A 14,442-nucleotide genomic window follows, 5' to 3' on the forward strand; every position below is an offset into this window, starting at 1 on the left:
AGAGCTAACAGTGGCTCACACAACAAGGCACAGGACTAACCCCAGATGATGACAGTTGGTACCAACACACTGTTCCACCATCCTGTACTGTATCTTCATAATGCTCTCGTTATAACACTGCAAAGCATTCTTTTGTAAAAATGTGACTCTGTAGGGGGGGGGAAGAACAGTTGCTGCAATGTCTTTCTTCAAAAGTCTTCTGAGGAATTAAATTATAATGAAAAGTCCAATACTTTAATATTATTAGGACATAAATTCTTCAGCTTCGACACCTACGCAGTCCTGTGACACGAAGGATGATTCTGATCTTTCAAAAAATCATCTCTTCATATGCCTCTTCTCCCACCCCATCAAACCACCAAGCTAATCCCAAACACTTCTACAAATGGGAAGAGGAAACTGAACCAATACCAACATCCTCAGCTTCAAAAATTAAGTTGCTCTCATGTTGTACCATCTGCTTCCTTTTGAGTCCTGCTGAGGTACAAAACACAACAACATGCATAAGCTCTGCTTAGCCTTAGTTCTTAACATTCAGGTTTCATTCAGAGCCTGAGCAAAGGGGTCTTACTTCAGAGCACTGAATTTTAGAATCGTCAAGGTTGGAAAAGTCCTTTAAGCTCATCAAGTCCAACCATCAACCCAGCACTATCACTTGTAACCCCTAAACCACTAAACCATATCACCCAGGAATTTTTATCTACACAAGATTTTAAATGCTCTCATTTCTGATTTCAGCAAGATATTTTAGCTCCTCTGTATGCTGTGCCTTCTTTCTAAAAATAGTCTGAGTTTCCCATCTTAAAAATTGGTCTGGCTTCAGGCACAGTAAGAGGATGATTTGGAAAACTTTTCCTCTATTCATCTGATACTTCCATTAAGTGCCAGAGGGTAACAAGTAATCACTCTACTCTTCATCATAATTCTGATTATATCAATATTTTATGAAATAAAATTAACAATAATGCAGATCAGAGTCGCATAATGACTATTAACAAACAAAGTATGATACCTTTACACACAGAATGACAGAATGAACTAGGCTGGAAAAGATCTCTGAGATCATCAAGTCCAACCTTTGACCTAACACCACCTCGTCTGCCAGACCATGATGAGTGTCACATCCAGTCTCTTCTTAAACAGTGACTCCACCACCTCCCTGGGCAGCCCATTCCAGTGCCCAACCACTCTCTCTGCAAAGGACTTCTCCCTAATGTCCAACCTAAACCTCCCCTGGCACAGCTCAAGACTGTTGGTTGCCTGGTAGTGCCTGCCTAGTGACGTCCCATCCTGGACAAGGCGGCTCAGGGAAGGAAAGACCATTCAGGTTTAGCCTGGTCAAGAAACACTTATTGAAAATTGTCACAGTTGTGCTTTTTCCTAATAGATACAGCACTCCTCAGAGCAGAAATGCACGATACTGGGTCAGCATTTGGCTTTGCTAACTGCATTTGAAGACAACTCTGTGATTACAGAGACTCTCTTGGAATAATGTTGGCTCATACACTCAACAATAGTCCTCCCCTTTTACAGCTGGCTTTCCATTGGCTTCCTAATGTGTTTGGTTTATGTGCACTGGCAGAACTGTCTGGCTGTTCAGACCCAAATCACCCTAAATGATGCTTTCTCTCCCTGTAACACCTTAATTACAATCATAAAATTGTTTGGATTGGAAGGGACCTTAAAGACCATCTACTTCCAACCCCCACTGCCATGGGCAAGGACATCTTCCACTACACCAGGTTGTTTAAAGCCCCATCCAGCCTGGCCTTGAACACCTCCAGGGGCAGGGCATCCACAGCTTCTCTGGGCAACCTGTGCCAGCACCTCACCACCCTCACAGGGAAGAATTTCTTCCTAATATCAAGTCTATATCTACCCTCTTTCAGTTTAAAGCCATTCCCCCTTGTCTTATCACTATATACCCTTGCAAAAACTGTAGGAAAAATCAGCTTGCCAAGAACAAGGCCAGGCAGGAACATGCAATGAAGAAGCCTGTTGCAGAGCATCTGCTTCCCCTAAAATGCAAAATGTCAGAGCAGACTTCTGAAGTCTTCTGTATGAATCTCTCTTTTGCTGAGGTACTTGGATCTCAGCTACCCTGCATGTTGAGCCTTCCTACACATACCAGATATAAAATGTGCTGACAGCATAGAAGTCAAAGACAGCATACCTTCCTTTCACCCTGACAATTAATCTTTTTAGCAATAACGAGTTCTTTTTATGGATTTTGGTACCTAGCTCATGACAACAGCTAGAAAAAACAGAGTGAAAAATGCACAAAGGCAAGCCACAAGAAATGCTGTGGGCTGGCAACATCCCAGCATTTTGGGGAGCACAATAAAGGGCTGCCTGTTTGTAACTTCCTCTTGCTTGTTCTGTCAAGTAAACAAGCACCCAAAGAACACTTTTAAAAGTTTCCATTAACCTGGGTTTCCTGAGCCTTCCAAGCATTGATCTCTTCCAGGAGATCATATATACACATATACAAGGCTGTAGCTGTGCTAGCAGGGGGTGCTGCAGAGCATCAGCTAATCCCAAAATGCTGAATGGTGCTAAGGGTCTCCTGTCCTCTGTTCCCTGAATGTGTGTGCCAGAGGTGAGACACCCAACTCCACAGCATCGTTTTCATTCTTAGAGCCAGGGGACATCCTTCCAAGTGATGGCAAGACGAGGATTTAGAATTGAAGAACAGGATGAGCAGTCAATACCCGTGTTTACATGTTTGATTTTTTACAAGCTGAAGCCTGAATACTTGTAGTTTAATAACAGATGTAAAAATTGAGACGTGGAATTTGACATTTAATCTTCACCACATAGATTTTACACACAGAATATAAATTCTTGTGTTTCACACACATATCAGCTGTGTGAGATACACTTTGGAAAACACAGACAGATCCTTTGCCAGATATTGAACTGCTCTCCTCAGCTGCTTTTAATTTTTAAAACCTCTTTGAAATGTGCAGATTAGCTCTTTTGTAAATACTTTAGCCAGTCATAAATATTCAGCATTATAAAGAACAGTAAGGTCAAATTCTCGCTTTCCATAATAGTTTAGTCTTTCCACAACATTTTATGAAATATTTTGTGAAAAATCAAGCATCTGACAATCTAATGAAACATCAACTCTCCTTCTGCTTTTGTTAGATTAAAACACACAGATTGGGATTTACGGAAGCGACGAAAGGAATTCTGTGCAGCGCTGAAAAGTTGCCTCCTTAGTCAGAAGAAATCTGGAAAAGTTTTGTTGAAAGCACACATATCAACACAAAACTTTATATGCAATGTCTCCAAGAAGCATACTACTTTCCTGAATAAATCAAAAGCCACAGCTCTATTGGTTATATATGTAATTAAGACCACTCCAAACTAGCTGATACCTCAGAATTGAGTCCATGTTAATTGTTGCAGCCCTCACCTTACACAGGTTGGTGACACAAGGAGAAAAGGTAAGTCCTTGTATTCCCTCAGCCTCCTGTAACCTGCCTGTGCTACCAAGACATACCTGGAGGAGGTGGAGGAGAAATAAGAGATTAAGAAAATATGAATAGGGGGTTAAGAAGTCAACTCCAGGAGAGAAGGCCTGGAAGGCATCCCAAAGGGGAAACATTTGCTTTCAAAGCACTTGAGGAGAATGAGCTTCTAACAATGACAAGAGAACCTAGAGATCCATCAGGACCCAGAATTCAACTGGATGAAAGAAAAATCCCACTCGTTGCTATCAGCATTTCCATCTAAACAGAACACACTGAAAATGTCTTTAGAGCCAAACTCCTTGCTGTCTGCTTAATGCACTCATTAACTGATATTTTCTTTAAATTATTTGCTTCACAATCTTTTTATTATCTAAATCAAGCTGAACAATTACATATTATGAAAGACTAAAGCTAATGGGAACAGTAACAATTATTTTAATAACTGGTTAGTTAATAACTGGACAAGCATCATAGACCTTTAATTGTTGTGAGGATTGGTTTGTTTCAAAGAATTGTTTTCAGATTCAAAAGTGCCCCTTCCTCCTTAAAAAGCTAAATTAATGCTATAGGGTGTAATTAAATCCTCATCACATAGCAGGCAACAAGGAATGTACATTCTAGATACCTAAATCCAGAAAAGGGTCTCCAATGGGGGGGAGGGGAGTTGTGCTAACAGTTATTGGTACCAAAAATATTAAAGAATCCAGTTATAGCTCCAGTTCTTTTTCAAGACTCAGTTTACCAAGAATCACACCATGTCCAGAATTTTGCAGAGCACCAAGACATCTAGTGAGTGAAAAATATATTGCAAGTAAAATTACTGTATGTTATGTAAACTAAGCAGTGTTTGGTTTGGTTATTAGATGTAAGAACTCTATAGGATCATTGTGAGAGGTGAATTATTACCATATGATTTTTTCACTGTACATTTACAATTCTTACAGTTCCCAGGGGAAAAAAAAAAAAAAAGAATGGATCAAATGCATCAAAACCCATCCCCGTGGGATCTCATTGCAGTGCTCTGGTCTTTTATCAGGTTCTTGCTTTAGTAAAGACCTGGTACCATAAGAACTCAGAGAAATCATGTTTACTGGTTTTGCAGATAGTGCAGGTCTGGCATTAAGTCCTGCCCATTAAACACATACCTGGCACGTTTATCACTACAGACCACGTGTATTTAAATTCCAATTCAGAAACTGTGATGAAGCACATGGCACAGGATGCCTGAACTGTCATTTCTTTCTAAAAGAAACACAGTTTTTCCACAGTTGTATTGACATAAAGAAGTATGACAAAAACCTGGAATGACTTAATTCCTGATTCAATGAAAAGATCAAGCTAATTATTTTCCCTGTTCAAGCAATCAGCTTCAAATGCATCAGAACTTCTTCTTGGGGCTCATAAAATAAAGAGCAAGAAAATCAGTTCAGAGAGCAGAACCCCACATGTTCTGCCAAGAAACCACGTGTGGAAAAATATGTTGGGAGGACGTAACACCAACACGTGAATCCCATTCAAGGAACAGAAATGTACTCTTTCAAGCTGAAGTTGAAATTATCAAATAATCAAAACAAAAAAATGGAGGGTAAAAAAAAACCCCAACAGTGTATTGTAACAGGTTCACTAAAAGTTACAAGGGCTGGAAATTATAAGAAATGTTCACAGATTCCTTGAAATAGAAAATTAAGTCAGATTCCCTGATTTGTGTCATTGCCTTTATCAATTTCTTTTTTAAACCTAAAAAAAATTAATATTCTCTTCTAGACACAGTAGGAAGCATATACTGTATATATATCTACACATCCATATTTCTTCCCTATTTATCTTTCATTAAGAAAAAGATATTCTTTAAAATAGGAGCAATAGTAAAAGGATTTTCCCTTAAAAACAAACACCTCAGTCTCTACTCCTACATTTTATGCACTGAGATGTAGGTAGACCTTGCATTACCCACTGGGTGACCTTTTTGCTGGGTCAAACAACCTTGACCCAGGAAACTCCTTAGGTTTTAATTGCTTACGTTTCACCTGGTATTTTCAGATTTTTTGGTATATGAACTTTGCTTTTTGTGATTTTGTGAGAAAATTCTGGATTGAAAAACAAGAGAATAAATCTTGAGTTCAGACTGACTTCAGTTACCTGTGAGAGTTTCTTCGTCACATAGATTAGGATTCTGTAATTAGTTATTTTTACATATGAAATTACTTTTTACAAATCTTTTGTATCACAATCCAGCCAGAGGCTCCTAAACCAGAATTTCTCAGAAATTTCTAGTAAGTTCACCAGTTGCAGCATGGAAACCAGGAGGAAATGGAGAGTCAGGTAAGCCAGAAGCACTGTGAGTAATAAGCCCAGTGACAGTGACCACAAAATCAGGGGTTATATACTGGGTATTTTACTGCTATGAAAGGATCCTTTTTAAAGTACATTAATTAGATTTAATTTTTAAAAAATCTGCTTTTTCACATATCACTATTTCCAATACTGCAAAATCATTACTTAACTGAGAATTTATGCACATCATCAGCTACCTACCTCATCATCGTCCCAACTGCACAAGCTTCAGAAATCTCATACAGATTTCTTCACAAAAATCATCTTCCAGACAATTTGCAGGGAGTTCAATTTTACAGAATAGAGTTTCAGGAGTCTGGTTTTTGCCTTTCTTTGTTATGCTACTTTTCTTGCAACAAGTAATGCTGCTGGGACCAGAGGCACAACCCATACCACCCATGGACTTGGGATATATTTTGGTCCTGCTTAAGTGATGCTGGAAACTCCTTGAGGACTGAGGATATTCAGGCTGCTAGTGACTCCTCTGTCCTACCCAAAACCTGCACAACCATACAGACAAATTTTGTCTTTTTACTTCTGGGACCTGCTTCTTGGTTTTCTCCATCTGACTGTGAATTAAGTTAGCTATGAGACACACTAACAGCTAAAATCTGACAGATAAGGGCAATTTATGCCTGGGGGAACTGGAACCCAAACAAACAAAACCTTAGTTTGTATTGAGCAGTAGTCTTTCTCACCAAAAAGTGCAAAAAGCATGAGATGATTCTCAGTAAATTGTTGGAGCACTAGTTTACAAATCACAACATTAGGCTTTCTCTATTTTCGTAGCATTTTGAGGTTTTGTTTTGTCTGTTTTTAATGAAAAGTGACATTCAATTCAGGACTTCACAAAAATACAAGTCTCAGAATAAAGTTGTGACAGTGACTAATAACAGACACAGTTTAACTCAAGACACAGCTCATGCTACAAAAGCTGTGGGCTGAAAAGGCACAGGTAGGACAGACCTGATGAAGCAGCAGACCCCTATGAGGCAGATACCCTTCAAGAGAGTAGTTATACACAATGGAAAGAAACACACACTTCTAGAGTTTAATTTGCCTTTCTCAAGGACCACTGCTGCACCCTGAGCCTGCCAATACATACTCATTGATATAAAGGAACACAGTGGGGGTAGTTTACAAGGTAGGGATGTGAAGTCAGGTGAGATGAAAGTGAGCCCAAGTAACTTTCATTTTTCCTTTGTCTCCAACTATTTGAGAGAAATTTCAGGAAAGGCTTATCTTATTTAAACTGATGAGCAATTCTCAAAATTGTCAAACTCTCAAATTTCTCAAAATTCACCCAGTTTGACATGTATCATTACCTGAGGAAAAAATAGGCTTTAAAACCACTCTTCAAAGTACACAGCGCTGCAACCAGTTCTTGAGTTGCAAATCAAGTTGCATTTTGAAATCCATGACACAGACTTTCAACCTTCCCCTCCCTTCTCCAGCAACAGGGAGAACTCGTCCTTCCAGAAACCTGGATTCTGAACTCTGCCTCAAGCTGCGGTGAGTCAAGGTTTCATAGTGGATTGGCTGAGCTGCTGTTGCTCTTCTGCCTTGTGGTTTTTGTTTTTGATTCCCCTAAAAAACCACCAAGGGGTCTTAGGTTGGACTTCAAGTGCAGAAAAGTTACCACCTTTCATAACAGGGAAGAGAGAGGAAAACTTTTACAAAGTTACATAGTATTTATTTGTGCAGTATTGGACATCACAACTGGTTATAATTTCCTTTACTGCCAAGGGGTTTTTGGGTTTCGTTTTTGAAAGGGCGAGCACTTCTGACTTTTAATGTTAGTTCCAGACATTGTTTGAGTTTGGTTTATGCTCTACCAGTAAGCTTTTACTATATTTTTTACCTTCCCAAAAAGTTCACATTGCCAAAGTGCATTTAGTTGCCTCTCAGAGCGTGCCTTTAACTCATAACCAACAACAACGATGAGGCAGCAGAGTAAGAAACAAAATTAAAACAAATTCATGGAAAACATGCCACGATATTGTTCCTAGATAATATTTAATTGCATCTGCTTGAGACAGTGCCTCTTATAGCAATGGATCACTGGTGCAGTTAAAGCCATTACCAAAAAGCCAGATGATTGAAAGTCTCCCTTATCACTCAAGCTGTGCAGTGTAACCCAGCTTCCTACACCCCGTTTCATACAAGTGGTTTTTACCTGGCAATCAAAAGTGCTAATTTATGAAAGCTAGTAGCTTTCAGACGTGCTACAACTTTGGCAGAGAGAAGTTACTTACTTAGCATGGCCTTGATCTAACAAAGAGTCAGGTACATAACTCGGGAGTTTTAAATCCAGTTCTTTGATTTCATCACAAGGCAGCATTCTTTACCCACTCCATATTGTCTCAATGTTAATTAAAGAGTATACTGTGTAATTCTACAAACTATATACAGCTAGACAAGAATTCTTTTTTGAGATCACGATTCAAAACCTCATGATTATTCATTTTACTTCCCTTTTGCATTAAGAAACCAAAGCAAGACTAAAACTTAGCCAAATGTTTTTCATACATATAAAAATACACATATTATATATATTAAGACTGTGAGAGTACATTTGAAATCTTTATGCAAATAACAATATAATTTCTACATATGTCTGCTCTCGAAAAAGTCCAAAGATAAAACAGAATGAAAATACTTCATAGTATTAACAGAAAGAAGAAAACAAACAAACTCCTGGATACACTTTGTAGATAGCATCATCAGCTCCTGAGGTGTGTCTTTTGCTTGCCAGTGATTTGGTCTAGAAAGTCTACATTGCAAACCCTTCCTGCAGAGGACCTAAACAAAATTTACAATTGAATACGTGCAAAATTAAAAGGAAACAGTAGCACAGTATTGCAGCACTTGTATTACAAATAAAGTCAAAATGCCAATTAATCCTGTTTCTCTTCCCAGACAGCCTCTCTGTCGAGCACACGGGGAAACACAAGTCGCAGTTCACAAATATGAGTCACCATCCACACATTCATGTCCTGCCAACCAGCTCTGTGCAGTTGAAACCTTAACTGTAGCTCAGATACTAAGGGACACAGTTGTAAAAATAATTAGGGTTTTAGCATCAGTACATTTTCCCACCTCGATCCCTTCCCCAAAATATCATTCAAACTGCATCCAAACCCAAGCTAAAACTGCCCTTAAAGAGCAAAAGCCCAAAATCTTGTTAATTCAACACTAACCTTTGAAGATGAAACTAATTTTTTTACCATAAATATGATTACAAGAGGTTTTTCACAGAACTTCTGGGGAAAAAAAAAATCAAACCACTTTATTTCCCAATAGTCAACTAGTGATTTCCACTCACTTTTAACAGGGGTACTCAGGTGAGTGACCTAGTAGCCAAATGAGGAGCTGTTTAATCCTCTCTGCTGGAAATATTTTACTTTCCTTTACTTTGCTTTTACTAAGTAAAAGTTCATCGATCAGACACTGAAACTCACATATCTTATTTTCTAGACCAATGGCTCTGGAATCATTATTACCTGTTAACTATTCTAGAAAAACCACCACCATTTCAAAAAGAATGTCTGAGGAAAGTCAAATTCTGTAAATTTACTGGCAAGGAGAGTAAATGAAAAATAAATCACTGATCTACTGGACTAGGCATGAAGTAGATTAATATTTTAAGTGAGTGTACCAAACATTTGAACAGCTTTACAAGAAGATTATGCTCTAAAAGTATCAAAGGCTTGAAAGTAAGTTGCAATGACACTTTTCAATAGTTTTAAAAGGCATAAAGTTGGAGCTTAGTGTCCCTATTCCTGTTTAAGCACTTTAATCCTGAAATCTTATACCTCTGAAGCAGTCTTAGAACAAGCCTAACAATTTTATGTATTAGCAACACACCCAGAGCACCTGAAATAACAAAAAAGTTGGGAGATTTTTTTCAAAGATCTGTTTGTGTTGGAATCCCATGAAACATGATAGGCTCATAGTTCAATAATAACTTCGGCTTAAAAAGAAAGTTAACAAAAAAAAAAAAAAAGGAAAAAGAAAAAAACATCAGCAGCATCTGGATCCTAGAGCTTCTTAAACCAGTATGAAAATACTTTCCTTGCTAAATTCACTGGGGCTATGTTACCCACTTCCTCTACACCAAGAATGCTGGTAGAGTTTTACCCTCCCGTTTTCCTTCCTTAGAAGTATGAGAATTTGGATACGAAACAAAACTAAGGTCTGGAAAGCTGGCTGAGGTTGAAGTATGCACAAGGAAACAAGGAAGTTTCATACAGCTCATGTCAGCTGCAATGGGCTGGAACATCACAAACATGTGCCAGCCAAGGGCTTTAATGTTCAGCCCTGTACCAGTGCAGCAGCCTTGGCACTTGGCTTAATAAATGTCACTGTCTAGATTCTACTGATGAGAGCACTTCAAGCTGTTGTCATTCCAGTTTAGCTTGGGATAATTTTGGTACAACTCTGGCAAACTGTGTATAAGGTGGCACAGGAGAAAGTGCTGGATGAGCACAGTAACTCACTTGTTCCAGCTCCACACTGCACACACTTTGATGTCATGTGAAATAAATGATGCAGCACAGGTACCACGTTCTGCCCAGCTGCCATCTGCCTTTCATCTTCGTGTCCAGCATCCTGGCACTTACATCTGCCATGGAAACTGTCTCTGCAAACTTCACATGTCCTTTCACACACCTGCCGCTGCCTAACTCAGTGTGCCGTGAGCTCTGCCCAACTGGAACAGATATCCTAACAGAGGGAGAAATCACCTCTGAACGGTGGAAATAAAGCCACTGGTGTCAGTCCTTTGAACCAGTGCATCAGCAAGAACAACACAGGAGTTCCTGGGACCCATCCTCTACAACTTGATCACGGTTTTGTTAGGAAAGGCTGAAGTGTGGATTTATATCAGCATCTTTGAAGGGCTCTTTGAACTCAGGCATATCACAGTCATGTTGCTTTCCTCACAGGTACATGGCTTTCAGGAACTGTTATTTAACAACAGATGTGCCAATGTAAAGGGAAATGGAAGAGCTTTCTTCTTACCCTGATCAACATCTTACCAAAAAGGACCTATGTATCATGGATTTCATACCTGTACAATCACATATGGGGGTATTGTATAACAAAACTTGTAGGGTTTTTTTTTGTTTTAGTCAGACTCAAGTTACAGTGAAAACATTCCAGCATCTATTAACATTTTGGCATTGCTGGATCACTTATTAACAACTTGTTGCCTTAATCCAAAAACACACAACCTCACACTGTTTAAATGAATTAGCTGGAAAAGTCAAAGACCCATCTTCCACATGGCCTATACACAAAAGCACTTACTATGATATTTATCGAGCTGGATTAAGAATTTATCGTTGTTTAGTGCTAATAATACTGAAATAATTTCAGTTTTAGCTTCAGTAAAACAAACCAAAGTCTGAGATCTTTGTAACAACATCACTAACATAATTGAAACATAACTGAATGCACCTTTGCATCTCACTACAACATCGTTCAATTGGTTTTAAGAACTTCAAGTATTTCACTTTCCAAATGACTCACCCTGCCAACTTTCTGTAAATTCAAATTTGCCTGTGAATTAAACACTTGCAATCCCTGTTTGAGTCACTAAGCCAGACCAAGCAAATACTTGAGTCTGTATAATTAAGGAAAAGTCCACACATTTTCCAAAAATTTACTTCACTTAACTACAACTTTAAAGAATTGTCTAATATGTCATTATAAAATGAGTTACTTGTATAAAAACGTGGGCATCACTTTACAAATGGAGGCTTTGCTAAGTGAACAGGCCTTAGGTCTGAGGCCTCAAATCCCAGAAAGTGTGACTGCTTTAGCCCTTCCTTATCGATGATCTCCCTGGCACGTCTCAAGTTAGCCATGTGTTTATTTGCTTTACTAGATCAGGGTGATCAGATTTCCTTTTTGGTATTGAATTTAAACACAGCCCCTGATGCTGCCCAGGGAACACTCACCTTTTGAACAGAAACAAAGGCTGAAATCTTCCATATTTACTCACAAGAATCTACGAGTGAAAATCACATCAGGACTGCTGACTGTTCTTCAATCTGACTTTCAAAAGGATAAATTAAGGAATTAATTTTACAATCAACCATTACACTGGGAAGGACATTATTAGAATCTCATGCAGGTATCAGGTTCAGGTGAATCCTTGGCTCCACACCAGAACCAGTAACAAAACTTGGGACAGTGAAGCTGCCCCGTGCTACACTAACCAGACTTCCCAGGAATACAAGGCTCCCCACAATCACAGTGACCTCCTACTCTTTGTATGCTCTTCCAGGACTTCTGATCCAGTTTTCTGCTTGTAGGCTTTCAACCCTGAAATGTATGTGTGAAGATCCACTGTTAGTTTCTGGAAAGACACGCTTCTTTACAGAGCACCCACACAGTCATTTTCAAACCCAGAAAAAGCTCACAGGAGATGTAATCCTTCGTAGTGAAGCTGAGTGTGGCACTCTACTTATGACCCACAGATGGAGAAGAGGAAAGGTTGTGAATCCTAGAAGGAAGCAGCAGTCACAATTTGGAAGTGGTCCATGAATTCTTACAATCAGAAGTTCTGCGAAAACACGGGGATGAAAAAAAAGCTGATGTTAAGTCTCCTGTTATTTTAGCAGCACAGACATCAAGATGCAGGATCTTGGATTGGTTCCAGCGAGTAACTTGCGACTCTGAAACTTGATCTACTGTGAAATTTTGTGAGCAGAGAAATTCAGGAGAGGCCTTGATAACAGAACGCTGCTTAAGCTACAACAAAGTGTCAAGATTTTATCTTTCCAATATCTGAGAAAGAATGGTGTAAATTAGTTGCCACAACAGCATGAAATCATAGCCCTCCATAGCACACAATCTAAAACTATGCCACACAGCCAGACCATTTTATTGTGTGTTTGATACCTTGTTGGAAAAAATCCAAACACTGTTTCTCTTCTTCAGCAAAACCATTATGTGGACTGAATCAGAGCCAGCATGTACACTCAGGAGCTATCTTGCCTTAACCTTTTTTATAATTTAGTCAGGACAGAACTGTGTTTACAATGCTATGGATAGACTACAGCAAGGGCCTCATCTTAAAGCTTCTCTTTTAGGGGTTGTAAGTCCACTAGGTCATTTTATTTCAGTACAAGCAAATAAATGCTAAAACAAAGTCAGAAACATACACTCAGGTAATTATGTCAACACACCTTCCTGGTGGCCACGTGTTATTTCAGAGAAACCATCAGAGAAAACATTAACATGACAGTATATGACTCTTCAACTAAATCAGTCCCAATCCAAAATTAATCATTTCCATTGCAGTAAAATGCTGTCCCTTCACCTAAACACTCATGAGCTTCTCTCACCTTATGTCACTGTCAAACTTCTGACTCTGATTAGACATCTCAACATAGCAAGTTCAGATGGAGAGATTAACAACTAATCTATTAATCTACTAGGTTCATACCCATCTATTGCAGAGGTCCTTACAGAAAAAGCTGGGGCACAGAGTTCTAGATCTTGAAGATAATGTGCAGACTTCTTCTCTGAAGCCCACGTGCTTCTACCTAACAGGAACACAGTTTGACACTCCATGTATTTTAGGGAGCCCAGACTTCTCCTAAGTGTGTACAGTGAAATCAAGACTTTGTGAAAGTCTAAATGCAAACATAAACCAAATAATCTATTAACAGTAACTACTGCATGGTGTTGCAGTCTTGTTAGCATTTGCCACTATCCTGAAAGAACAGACACAGGCATATTGTATAAACTGATTCACTCAAAGTAATGGTACAAGAAATGTATTAAGTATAAACTCAACATGAGATGGCTTAGTATTGTTCACAACTTGCTCTGAGGAAATTAAAATATATTATTAAGACTAGAAGTAGAATCAATTTATTAGAATACTTACGTGCCAGAATGTGCCTTAGTGGGTTTATTTACCACGTAAATTTTATAATATGTAATACACTTTTTAGTAGTGTAACTTTTAAAGAAGAACAAGATATTTCCCAAAGTGATACAACTACGATAAGAGGAAAAACAGTCTTCTTTCCTTCTGCTTTCTCCTTTTCACCATTAATCACAGAATTGTTGAGATTGGAATGGACCTCTGGAAATGGTCTAGTCCAACTCCCTTGTTCAAAACAAAGGCCGACTAGAGCAGGTTTCTCAGGGCTGCGTCCAGTCAGGTTCTGAATATCTCTAAGGATGAAACTCCACAATATCTCTGGGAAATCTGTTCCAGCATTTAATGACTCTCCCTTTAAAAATTTTTGCCTCATGTTTAAATGGAATTCCCTGTATTTTAATTTTTGTGCTCACTGCCTCTTCTCCTCTCACTGGGCACTACTAGGATGGGTCTGCTCAATGTCTCCTCCCATCAGGTATTTACAGACATTGCTCAGACACTACTGAGCTTTCTCTCCTTCATGCTGAACAGTGCCAGCTCTCTCAGCTTCTGTCTGTCAGATGCTCCAATGTGGGAGCTCAAACCCAGCTTTCAGCAAAAGGAAAACAAAGGCTGACAAGAACCCGTGATCTGAAGGAGCTGGACCATTCTCACAAGACCTGTTAAAGTTCTACCTTATGGATTAAGCCTGGCTCCAGCAGAAATCAGAAAGGACTTTTTGAGATG

Source organism: Neopelma chrysocephalum, unplaced genomic scaffold (genome assembly GCF_003984885.1).
Source record: "Neopelma chrysocephalum unplaced genomic scaffold, ASM398488v2 Primary Assembly neopelma1_323, whole genome shotgun sequence".
NCBI lineage: Eukaryota > Metazoa > Chordata > Aves > Passeriformes > Pipridae > Neopelma > Neopelma chrysocephalum.